At 27.9% G+C, this 13,623-nt stretch overlaps 1 long non-coding RNA gene across 1 annotated transcript in view; it reads left to right on the top strand.

Annotated features, from left to right (window-relative positions):
- The window catches only part of LOC119602557, a 35,024-nt gene extending 21,788 nt beyond the window's left edge, over positions 1-13,236 (top strand). The window contains exon 3 of the long non-coding RNA XR_005231352.1: positions 12,430-13,236. This is a non-coding gene — a long non-coding RNA (uncharacterized LOC119602557). The remainder of the gene's footprint in view (positions 1-12,429) is intronic.
- Positions 13,237-13,623: the final 387 nt, after the last annotated feature.

The following is a 13,623-nucleotide window of genomic DNA, read 5'->3' as shown; positions in this document are numbered from 1 at the left end:
TTCATACACACATTTTATTTATTTTATAAAAGAATATTTATATATTTTAAAATTTTTCGGAATTGATTAACGAGCAGTGTATTAATACTAACAAAAAAATTCGCAAAAGTTTCTACAATATACATACAGAACTTTTTAACTTTGCTTAATCGTTCTGTACATGAACGAAACAAAAACATATACTTTTTGAGTGAGAAAGAAAGAAAACAACACAATTAGCTTTTCGCTCATTTCCTTGCTTTTACAATCGTACATTTGAGAATAAATCCTCATTAAACCATTTGGAATTGGATCTCTAGAAATGCAAAGTTTAAAAGCAAGTTGGAAGAGTTAGGTAAAAAGCCAACTAATAAATGAAAATTTAGAGTAATTTTTAAACTTTAAACAACAAGTTATGATCCAATCTTTCTAAAGCCATACAAACCTATCACTCCCATTGAATTTGTTCCATGTACAAGTTAATATTGTAAGAAAATTTTTAATTCTTTAAAGTGTTAATTGAAAAGTTCCTAAAAACAAATAAACAAACTCCTACGAAGTGCAATTAAATAAAATGTAGAACATGATCATACATTCCAAAATTTTCGTGTTTTTCGAATTAAAAGATATTTTTGGAAATTTAAAATATAGTAACTAATTTATGTGGAGAGTTTGGATACAGTTAAATACTAAAAACTTGGTCTATATGAAAACTTTAAACTTTAATCTTTTTTTTAAGAATTTTATATTTTTTGAACGCTTTCTATAAAAAGGTGCCAAAAAATTAAAAATTTTTAAATATTGCACGTTTTAATGACAGTGATCTATGAAAGATTGATATATTTTTTGCATAAAAGTTTTGGCTATAAATAAATAATTGACCAGAAAGCGTATTATGGACCCATCCTTACAAAATTTGGTAATGAGATTTTGGATCCCATGAAACTTGTTTGTGTTGATTTTCATCACTACCCAGCAAAAAGAGACGTGCAAAAAAAGTAGTAAATGCATGGGTTGAACTGATAATGAACTGGTTCATAATTAGGGGAAACATGCATGATTTTAACATTAGCGTGTCATTGGCATGCATGGGTTCGTATTTACAAAAATAGTTCGTCATTTAAATGAGTTCTTATAACCAATGAATATTCGATGATTCTCAAGAGAATTTTCATTGGTGCACTATATTTATTTAAAAATGCATTAATGGTATTTCGATTTAATTATCAATATTTAAATAATTTTTTTGAGTGATATTGATAAAAATAGAATAAGATAAAATATAACTAACTGATTTTGATTGGATTTAAATTCATGCAGAGGAAAAATACCCATTGTGTTTTAAAATCCGTTTAGCAGTCTTGGTTTTTTCCTTCTCTTATTAATGGACTTAATATTACTAATTTTAATGGTCTTAATATTACTAATTTTAACAAAAATCTAATAAAAAATTAATGTCATTTTTAATCTTTACTGTATGAAATTCACGTTTTCGTTAAATCTCCTAAGAGAATACCAAATTAGAGTAAAATATTACAATTCCTATAGTGGAGTTACATGAGTGAATTTGGGTGCATTTTTCATGCCTTCACTGATGACAAATTTATTAGAATTTAGGCATGTATTTAAAACGCATTAAATATAATACTTACTAAAGAAATCATGAATATCCCTTCATCTTTAACGACATCAACATTTTTTGCTGGGTATACTTGTATTTTAGACTGTTGTACGTATTTTTGTTCTTATAAACTTGTTTATGACGAATTTCACCACTATGCTAGTATTGCCTGTTTGAGCGTTAAAGCGTGGGTATCTAATATGGAGGATATCAATTATGAGCCGATCATCACCAAATTTGGTTGTTATTTTTGTTCCTGTTTGTGTTGAATTTCGTCATAATACTGCTATTATTAAGCCAGTTCTGGTTGTTAAATTAAAATTTGGAAGATAGATTTTTGTTATTATACAACTTGTTCTCATACAACTTGTTTATCTCGAATTTCGTCGCTATACTGCTACTGTTAACCGTCTTATCTATACCCGAGAAAAATTACGTACATCAATACCCAACATACCCGGGTATGTCAGACAATTTATATGGCTATTTCATCTTTTTATACATTTCTAGTGTATAATTAAGATAATTGTTAAAACTAATTTAATAAAACGTCTGTATATATAAATTAAATAGTTTTTGATTATAAACCATTAAATTTTAGCAATTCTTTTTAGAGTTTTCTTATTGCTTTCCTATTAACAAAAATATCGTATGCAAAAAACATAAAGAAAAACGCCTTCATAACGTATAATGTGCATTATGCAGAATTTGAATTTGTAAAATTTTGACTTCAAGAAGCTATTACTCAGTGACCGGGTAAGATAATTGAACAAAACTTTTTGTATATTATTTATTAAGGTGTATACAATCGACTAGCTTTAAAGAAATTGTTTTTGCTTTCGTAATTAGGGAACATTTTGCAAAAAAAAAAGATTGCTAAGTCATGGTCAAAAATTAAAATTTAAACTTAAATATTTTTGTTTATATGAGAATAAAATTATTATAATCAGCATAATTTTACTTTACTAAGTCATATACAATAAAAAAAATTATTTCATCAAAATCGGCGCATATTTGTTAATGTTACAAGGACCACAAATATTTCACATTCAAAATTATGAATAAAGACACATGACTCTGTATTTGAAACTAAATTTGTTGTTTAGTTCAATTTTTTTTCATAAGATACAAGAATATATCGCACACCTAGTACAAAAGTGACACAACTCAAAATTTTATTTTTGCGTTTTTATATTCTTTAAGCCTTAAGTTTAAGCCTTAAACTATACACAAGATACTTGTTTAACTCTACAAAAATATTAGTGTATTTTGTTGTTGTTAACTGTTCAAGAAAAAACGTTATGTCTTTCTTTATCTTTCAGAATTTGTAAAAAATTTGTTTCCTTTTCTTTAAAAAATTTTTTTGAGTTGTGTCACTTTTGTACTGGGTGTGCGATATATAATTCTAAAAATAAAACTTAACATTTATAAAGAAACTTAATTTTTTTCCGATAACTGACATATAATTTTTATACATACCGGGATATGTTGGGTATTGATACACGAGGTAAAAATAGAAAATCGGTCATAAATCGGTTTAAAATATATATATTTAACTAATTTTTGGAAAATGTATAGAAAACTTTACTCTGAAAGCATAGTCCAAATTACAAGCCGATACGATATATATAGACCTCGAGATATATCACTTCAAAAATGAAAAACATACACGGGTATGTGGGTATTGACATAACGGTTAAGTCAATTATGATCATTAGAGTATTTTTTTTAAAGGGGCCTTATATTGGGGTTGGTCAATTATGGTTCGATGTCCGCAATACATCACAAAAAAACTTGTGGAAAATTTTATCTCGATTGCTGCCTAATTAATATACATAACTATGACACTTTATACTGTATTATGGCAAATGCCTTTTAAATGATATCACTGTCGCCCCACTCTAATAAACTTTTATATCATTATATAACAAGTGTTACAAACGCATTCGAGTGACCCACAAAAATTCATTTGTAATGTTTTAATAAACAAACATTTTGTGGCTCTTTTAAAACCCATGTTTTGTAAACTGTAAGTTTTGGCTCTTCCGACTCAAAAGTTTGCCGACCCCTGGTCTAGTCTATAGTCTATTTTACCGTCCAGTCTATAGTCTAGTCTATTGGCTAGTCTGTAGTCTATTCTGTAGTCTAGTGTGTAGTCTGGTCTATAGTCTAGTCTGCAGTGTTGTCTATAGTCTAGTCTATATAGTCTAGTCTATAGTCTAGTCTATAATCAATAGTCTAGTCTATAGTCTAGTCTATAGTCTAGTCTATATAGTCTAGTCTATAGTCTAGTCTATATAGTCTAGTCTATAGTCTAGTCTATATAGTCTAGTCTATAGTCTAGTCTATATAGTCTAGTCTATAGTCTAGTCTATAGTCTAGTCTATAGTCTAGTCTATAGTCTAGGCTATAGTCAAGTCTATAGTCTAGTCTATAGTCTAGTCTATAGTCTAGTCTATAGTCTAGTCTATAGTCTAGTCTATAGTCTAGTCTATAGTCTAGTCTATAGTCTAGTCTATAGTCTAGTCTATAGTCTAGTCTGTAGTCTAGTCTACAGTCTAGTCTATAGTCTAGTCTATAGTCTAGTCTATAGTCTAGTCTATAGTCTAGTCTATAGTCTAGTCTATAGTCTAGTCTATAGTCTAGTCTATAGTCTAGTCTATAGTCTAGTCTATAGTCTAGTCTATAGTCTAGTCTATAGTCTAGTCTATAGTCTAGTCTATAGTCTAGTCTATAGTCTAGTCTATAGTCTAGTCTATAGTCTAGTCTATAGTCTAGTCTATAGTCTAGTCTATAGTCTAGTCTATAGTCTAGTCTATAGTCTAGTCTATAGTCTAGTCTATAGTCTAGTCTATAGTCTAGTCTATAGTCTAGTCTATAGTCTAGTCTATAGTCTAGTCTATAGTCTAGTCTATAGTCTAGTCTATAGTCTAGTCTATAGTCTAGTCTATAGTCTAGTCTATAGTCTAGTCTATAGTCTAGTCTATAGTCTAGTCTATAGTCTAGTCTATAGTCTAGTCTATAGTCTAGTCTATAGTCTAGTCTATAGTCTAGTCTATAGTCTAGTCTAGTCTATAGTCTAGTCTATAGTCTAGTCTATAGTCTAGTCTAGTCTAGTCTAGTCTATAGTCTAGTCTATAGTCTAGTCTATAGTCTAGTCTATAGTCTAGTCTATAGTCTAGTCTATAGTCTAGTCTATAGTCTAGTCTATAGTCTAGTCTATAGTCTAGTCTATAGTCTAGTCTATAGTCTAGTCTATAGTCTAGTCTATAGTCTAGTCTATAGCTAGTCTAGTCTATAGTCTAGTCTATAGTCTAGTCTATAGTCTAGTCTATAGTCTAGTCTATAGTCTAGTCTATAGTCTAGTCTATAGTCTAGTCTATAGTCTAGTCTATAGTCTAGTCTATAGTCTAGTCTATAGTCTAGTCTATAGTCTAGTCTATAGTCTAGTCTATAGTCTAGTCTATAGTCTAGTCTATAGTCTAGTCTATAGTCTAGTCTATAGTCTAGTCTATAGTCTAGTCTATAGTCTAGTCTATAGTCTAGTCTATAGTCTAGTCTATAGTCTAGTCTATAGTCTAGTGTATAGTCTAGTCTATAGTCTAGTCTATAGTCTAGTCTATAGTCTAGTCTATAGTCTAGTCTATAGTCTAGTCTATAGTCTAGTCTATAGTCTAGTCTATAGTCTAGTCTATAGTCTAGTCTATAGTCTAGTCTATAGTCTAGTCTATAGTCTAGTCTATAGTCTAGTCTATATAGTCTAGTCTATAGTCTAGTCTATATAGTCTATTATAGTCTAGCTATATAGTCTAGTCTATAGTCTAGTCTATAGTCTAGTCTAATAGTCTAGTCTATAGTCCTAGTCTATAGTCTAGTCTATAGTCCTAGTCTATATAGTCTAGTATATAGTCTAGTCTATATAGTCTAGTCTATATAGTCTAGTCTATAGTCTAGTCTATAGTCTAGTCTATATAGTCTAGTCTATATAGTCTAGTCTATATAGTCTAGTCTATATAGTCTAGTCTATATAGTCTAGTCCGATATAGTCTAGTCTATATAGTCTAGTCTATATAGTCTAGTCTATATAGTCTAGTCTATATAGTCTAGTCTATATAGTCTAGTCTATATAGTCTAGTCTATATAGTCTAGTCTATATAGTCTAGTCTATATAGTCTAGTCTATATAGTCTAGTCTATATAGTCTAGTCTATATAGTCTAGTCTATATAGTCTAGTCTATATAGTCTAGTCTATATAGTCTAGTCTATATAGTCTAGTCTATATAGTCTAGTCTATATAGTCTAGTCTATATAGTCTAGTCTATATAGTCTAGTCTATATAGTCTAGTCTATATAGTCTAGTCTATATAGTCTAGTCTATATAGTCTAGTCTATATAGTCTAGTCTATATAGTCTAGTCTATATAGTCTAGTCTATATAGTCTAGTCTATATAGTCTAGTCTATATAGTCTAGTCTATATAGTCTAGTCTATATAGTCTAGTCTATATAGTCTAGTCTATATAGTCTAGTCTATATAGTCTAGTCTATAGTCTAGTCTATAGTCTAGTCTATAGTCTAGTCTATAGTCTAGTCTATAGTCTAGTCTATAGTCTAGTCTATAGTCTAGTCTATAGTCTAGTCTATAGTCTAGTCTATAGTCTACCCTAGAGTCTAGTCTATAGTCTAGTCTATAGTCTAGTCTATAGTCTAGTCTATAGTCTAGTCTAAAGTCTAGTCTATAGTCTAGTCTATAGTCTAGTCTATAGTCTAGTCTAAAGTCTAGTCTAAAGTCTAGTCTATAGTCTAGTATATAGTCTAGTCTATAGTCTAGTCTATAGTCTAGTCTATAGTCTAGTCTATAGTCTAGTCTATAGTCTAGTCTATAGTCTAGTCTATTCCATAGTCTAGTCTATAGTCTAGTCTATAGTCTAGTCTATTCCATAGTCTAGTCTATAGTCTAGTCTATAGTCTAGTCTATAGTCTAGTCTATAGTCTAGTCTATAGTCTAGTCTATAGTCTAGTCTATAGTCTAGTCTATAGTCTACTCTATAGTTTAGTCTATAGTCTAATCTATAGTCTAGTCTATAGTCTAGTCTATAGTCTAGTCTATAGTCTAGTCTATGGTCTAGTCTATAGTCTAGTCTATAGTCTAGTCTATAGTCTAGTCTATAGTCTAGTCTATAGTCTAGTCTACAATCTAGTTTCAAATACAGTCGGTTTTATAATTTTCAAAAAAGGAAACAATTAAATTTTTCTTAATTTCAAATATAAACAGATGATTGAGTTTATGAAATTTTAATATTTAATGTATAACATAAAAAATCATGTTTAAGCAAGCTTAATTTGTATGCTTTAAACATTATACAAGATTTCTTTTGATTTCTTTGCGAATTTATTGTCAAAATATAATAATTTATTATAACTGTCCAACTACACTTAATTATTCATTATTAACATGTTTCCAAGATTGTGTATGCACAAATGTTTGTGTATTAATTTATTGTTATTATTATTTTGTCCGAAAATAATTTATAAAAACACACAATTTAACATTTTCTCTATACGTAGAGTAGAACCTTCGCAAAAAAATTATATTCAGACGATCATAAAATAAAATTCGAAGCCGTCATTATTGATGTTCCTGCCTTCTTCGAATGTTATTACTTGATTTTGTTTGTGTATAATTTTATTAATATTTTGTTTTTGGTTTTGTTTGTTTATATTTGCGATCATACCATTTTTTTTTTTCGAATCTATTATACTAGATTTGTAAAAAAGAAAGAAATAAAAACAAATGTTTGTTTATACAAATAAAAATTATATACAATACTACTCTTTCTTTATCATTTCTTGGCAACTAGTATTTTTGTTTTTCGGAGGTGTCGTAAAAAGTAATTTGAGTTTTTTCTTTGTTGTTTTAGGTATTATTCAGTTTACAGGGTATGGACAAATATTTTTTTGGGGCCTTCACTTAGAACATTTTTATTAGATTATCGAACTTTTTTCCAACCACTGATCTTAGTCCATTTGTAGGTAATACTAATAAATGTGTTAATAATTATAAATAGTTCAAGTACTTGCACCAACCGATTAGAGATTTGTCAATAGTAACAAAAATAAGAATAGATTTATATTTTTTTTAAATGGCAAAATTTCTTAACCCTTGCTAAATGCCAGACCGACACTTCAGAACTACCTATTACGTCTACAACTTAGGGTTAACCCTAGTTACTTACTACTTAGGTAACTAATTATTTTAACATGTATTTGTCCTACGAGGAAGTAAATCGTCACTTCCTAGATTGCGAAGAAACAGCCAGAAAGTGTCCACTCTATAGTTTACTTGGGGACTTTAAAGTGGCGACTGTATTCGCTTTCGCTTAGAAAGAGTACATTCCTGTCGTAATGCGACTTAAAGCCAACCTGGTGGCTCTATTTCATTAAAATTTTATCGATCTAGATTCCACTAGAAATTGATTTTTAAGAAATGTTTGTTCTTAAATTCTTAATTCTTGAAAAATCTGTTCTATTTCTTTATTACTTTCAAATCATTATTAATGATTTGCACACTTAAAGGGTTAAAAAGAACTTAAAAATAAAAGTAGTTTTGTCAAAATTTGATAATTTTTTGTCGCGCGCATGTATAAATTAAACGCTACGCCGTCACAACAGAATTCTGAGATAACAAAAAAACTATATAAGCGGTTTTAAGTGGATTTACCCCCAAAAAGCCGGTAAAATGTTTGAAATTGAAAAACAACATTTAAAGTTTTTTTAAATTACAAAATTATGCCAAAAAAATATATGTCTATACTTTATCTGTGCTATTGCCATTCTAAGAGGCAGAATTTCATATAAAAACCTATTCATTATTTTATTTGCACTTGATTAAGAACTACTGATATGAGTATTTCAGACAGAAAAAAAATCCCCTTAATACCATAAAAATAAAACTATTGAACTTAAGAAAATGTTTTCTAATTCAAAACAATTTAGTTTTATTACCTTTAAATTTATGCTCAGTACATTTAATGTTAATTTCTGTATTTTTAATGACAATCGGAGGAGTACCGACGATGACCAGCCTTCATTTGTAATGGGGTATTTTTTTTGATAGTAATTTATTCGTTATTTGTTGCGCTTGAGTAATAAAATCTCATGTGTATCGGTGGGACACGCAAAAACTGAAAGTCAAAACAAAATAAAAATGAAATATCATCATCACTTGCTATATCTATATATATATAGTCCAAAAACTATTATACATATATACTAGAATAACACAGGTTAACAAATTTTTAAATCACAGACCAAAGTATACTTTTTCTAAAGGTTTAAAAATCTTAAAGAAGTCCACAGATAGGGCTTTAATTTTATAAATAAAGTTGTCTTATAGCTCCTCAAATCTTGATCCCCAGATTTATAGCTGTGTGGCAAAAAGCTATAAATATACAGAACTAGTCAATAGACTAGTTCCTAGTGGTGTGTTCTCATTCTCTTTATGTAAACTGTAATTTTCACCTGACCCTAGTCCCCTTTTCACTCAAAATGTAACTAGTTCATTTTTTAGCTAGATGTTCTAAAAGTTTTTATAAAATTCTTTAAAATGAAATGGAAAATTTCCATTATTTTAATATTTAACGGTTGTCTGAGACAAGCCCCCTTTTTTTTGGTTAAACAAATCATATAATCGCTATGTTACTCTAATAAAATATTTTATTAGATATTTTTTTCTTATTAAGTTTTTTTCTTTCTTTTTTTTTGTTTTGTTTATTTATGTACGAAATATCTTAAGACGAAATAAATAAAAATACTACTGGTACTAAATGGTACGTTATTAAGGCAAAAATAGCAACAAAATCCAACTTAAGTCAAATGTATGGCACTAAATAGTATTTTTATTAAATGCTTGAATAGTTCTTATTTTAAATTTGCGTAATTTTTTTTTTGGTAACACAGTTGTTGTTCTTAATAATTATTAAGATTATTAGTTAAATTTACTACTTTACCAGGTAAAACTTTAGAAAAAAAGTTTTTTTTTTTTTTCATATGATGACAGCAATATTTTTCACATGATTTTTATTACTTTCTCGATTGGTTCCCAAATAGACAATATCTATTTTTAGTTTTTTTACATAAGCACGAATTTATTTTTAATACAAATTTTTATTCTATTCTCGATCGGATGCATCTTGCATTCAATCATGATATATAGTTAGCATACAATTATTTCCCATATAAAACTATATTTTTTTAACTGTTTGTAGTACATTCTATTCTCGATCTGATGTTTTTCCAATTTGATATAATAAATGGTTTACAAAAAGAGGGCGTAAAAGGGGCGTTGCACTAAATCATGTTGTATAGTTAGTAGGCTTTCCGATATTATTTTTTGACTATGAACTTTACTAAAGTCTGAGGAAACTCACTCTCGGGGGCATGTAACTCGATATACCGGGGTACCTCTAGTCTGCCGGGACTATGACTGGGGATGATCAAATGTATGTTCGGTTTTAGTTGGAATGGTTTGACACGGGGTGAAATTATAGAACCACATAATCTGGTACCACGAGAACCCACCCGCATACCTAGACCGAATGTGTCTGATGTTTTTCTGAATGAGTGTGTCGGGTGAGAAGTGTGGTTAGTTAGTTAGTTAGTAAGTTAGTTAGTTAGTTAGTTAGTTAGTTAGTTAGTTAGTTAGTTAGTTAGTTAGTTAGGTAGTTAGTTAGTTAGTTAGTTAGTTAGTTAGTTAGTTAGTTAGTTAGTTAGTTAGTTAGTTAGTTAGTTAGTTAGTTAGTAGTAGTTAGTTAGTTAGTTAGTTAGTTAGTTAGTTAGTTAGTTAGTTAGTTAGTTAGTAGTTAGTTAGTTAGTTAGTTAGTTAGTTAGTTAGTTAGTTAGTTAGTTAGTTAGTAGTTAGTTAGTTAGTTAGTTAGTTAGTTAGTTAGTAGTTAGTTAGTTAGTTAGTTAGTTAGTTAGTTAGTTAGTTAGTTAGTTAGTAGTTAGTTAGTTAGTTAGTTAGTAGTAGTTAGTTAGTTAGTTAGTTAGTTAGTTAGTTAGTAGTTAGTTAGTAGTTAGTAGTTAGTTAGTTAGTTAGTTAGTTAGTTAGTTAGTTAGTTAGTTAGTTAGTTAGTTAGTTAGTTTAGTTATTAGTTAGTTTAGTTAGTTAGTAAGTAAGTAGTAGAAAGTAAGTAGAACGAAAAAGAAGAACATTTCTAGGACATTCACTTTCTTACAGTCTTGAGTACAGACTATACTCCTTATAGAATATAGTCTTGACTACAGACTAGTTTACCCATCTGACTTCACTTTACATTCTTCTATAGTTTTGACTATAGACTAGACAATAATTATTTCCGGTTTAGGGGAGTAGGTGCGATCATGTATCAATTATATCAAAATTTCTTTGTGCTAAATTTTATAAAAATATCTTTAAAAAGCTGTATGTAATTAGGAAAATACCCGAGACTTGTTTTGAAGACAATAGTTCTAAGCCGATCACGGCATAGGGTAAAAATAGTGGGTGTCGGGTACAAAAAGTGTGTGTTAAATAGGTATTGTTTCAAAAAATTCTATTTTTTTTTCTTAGTTTGAATGACTTGTTTTTATCAGTAGAATAAATAATAAACAATGGTACAATACTTAGATATAAAGTGTATCAGGCGACCATTGTTTAGAATTTATGTTTTTTGATAATTCTAAGGGAATTAGTTTTATTTTTATTTTATGACATTACACTCGTGTATTTCATTCATATGATTGGATGGACAATTAACGCTGATAGTGTTCGCATTAGTCAAATAATTGATAAAATAAACGATGTATAATAATCGTACACAATTTCAAGTTTTAAATTTTAGCTTTTTTTGAAACATTATAATTAGATTATTTCTAATCAAAACGCTTAAGTCAACTTAGGCGTTTAACGTTTGTACCTATAGATTTAGTATATTAACAATTGATAATTTTTTAAACTAAATATAATTTAAATGATCATTTAACCCCCATTGAATTATTTATAAGATTTCATAATAAATTATTATTTATGTTTAAGAATATTGCAAATAAAATTAGCTATTAATACTTATTACAAAAAAATTAATTAATCAATAACAATGATTACAAAACTGCTATAATCTAAGTATAATATGTATATTTGTATATTAAAAAAAAATATTGAAAATTATACATATGTATTTTAGATTTAAGCTAAGTTTAATTACCGATCAAGATTTATTCAATTACACGATGAAATATAGATTTTAATAAATTACAAAACTTATTAATAGAAACATTGAAAAATTGTTAAAATTTAAAATAATTATTTAAATTACATTAGGACGATGTTATATTCTGACTTTAAATGCTTTTACTTAATTGGTCCTTCGAGCCAAGAAACCGGCTTTAGTTCAAACAACTAAATTATTGTAAAAGTATTAAGAACACTTTATTTGATAAAACTAAACTGTTAAAAATTGACATCTCTTGCTTCAAACATTTTATACAACATTTCAATCTAAGAACTTTTTTATGTTTTCCCTGCAATTTAGTCTAATTAATGTTCAAGGCTCTCTATTAGTTATTTAATTTTTTTCGATTGGTTGTGCCCTCATTTCTTTCGTTTGCTGTAGTATTTTATTAAATATAATTTATTTTGTCTGATTTTATTCAATTTTTATATACGATGCATCTTTTCTTTTTAGTTTGACGTACACACAATCTCTTTTCTTTTAGAATGAATATCTTGTTTAGAGTTTTTAAAAATTTATTTTTTATAATGTGATAAATTTTGTGATGCAATAATTTTTTAAAATATTTTTTCTATTTTCAGGTTAGTACTATAATAAAGTTTAAGGAAAATATGGAGATATTAACCATTTTGGTATAAAGTGTAAGTTAATTTTATTAGTTTCAAATTAAAATAAATTTTTTCAATTAACAAGTGGTCCTGTCTTTGGTATCGTTTAGAATTTTGTTATTAATAGTATTTTTATATTGTAAAGAAAATATCTTTATAGTTATTTAAATACAATTAAATTGAAAAACTAAATTAATTGTAGCTCTAATATGAATTATTTTTAATTTTATTTCATTTTAAAGCATATATGTTAACTCTTGTTTACGTTTCTTCTTCTGTTTTGTCTGGGTATTAGGCATTCACATGAAAATGATAGTCTGACATTGAATACAAAATAAACATACGAATAACAAATGTAAAGTTATACGGAAACACAACAAAAATTAACAACAATGAAAATAATACAAAAATGCAAAGGATACGTAGATACAAGAGGGTTGTGAGTAAAACATTTGTGTATATTAATTAGGAAAGGTTTCATAAAATATATTAAAATTATGTATAACAAGTGAGAGTTCTATATAATCGGCTGTGCTGAATCTGTTTATATTTTTTACCAAAAATACTAGTTGGAAAACGAAAAAGTGCCAGAAAAGTACTATTTTATAGATTTTTGCAATTTTTAATATTAAAACAATTCAAAAAGTACCAGTTGAAGTGCGAAAAAGTAGCACAATCTTTACTTTTAAACATTTTCATTCCATCTGGATGCTATATATATGTATGTCTTTATGTTTCTAGGTTCAGTATTGCAGAAAATTCCAAAAGTACATTTTGAAGAACGAAAAGTACTAAAAAATCCCCTCTTATTATAAGTTCTCATTTTTAACTTTTATTTGTTTTATGCAATTTTTCTTCTTCTATTTTGTCGTCTTAAAAATTGGATATTCACATGAGAATGATAGTTTGATTTAAAAAAAAAAAATTTTCTAAAAAATATACGTAAAAATTATGTAAATTATTATAAAATATTGCCACTTTGAAAGCTCGGAACTAATATCTTCTACTGATTTCTAATGCCTTTTATTTAACAATCGGTCCCATTGTGCTGTGATGAGTAATCCAGTGGTTTAGCAGACTGCAAAAAAAAAAACTTTTAGAAACCAGTTTTTCTGTCTGAAACCTAATATGAATATAAAATAAAACAAAAAGACTTAAATGTAAATT

The sequence above is a fragment of the Lucilia sericata genome, unplaced genomic scaffold, assembly GCF_015586225.1.
Source record: "Lucilia sericata isolate MDLA Ls3-8-SP2 unplaced genomic scaffold, ASM1558622v1 Contig000240F_arrow, whole genome shotgun sequence".
Lineage (NCBI taxonomy): Eukaryota > Metazoa > Arthropoda > Insecta > Diptera > Calliphoridae > Lucilia > Lucilia sericata.
This window is presented reverse-complemented; position numbering and strand designations above follow the sequence as displayed.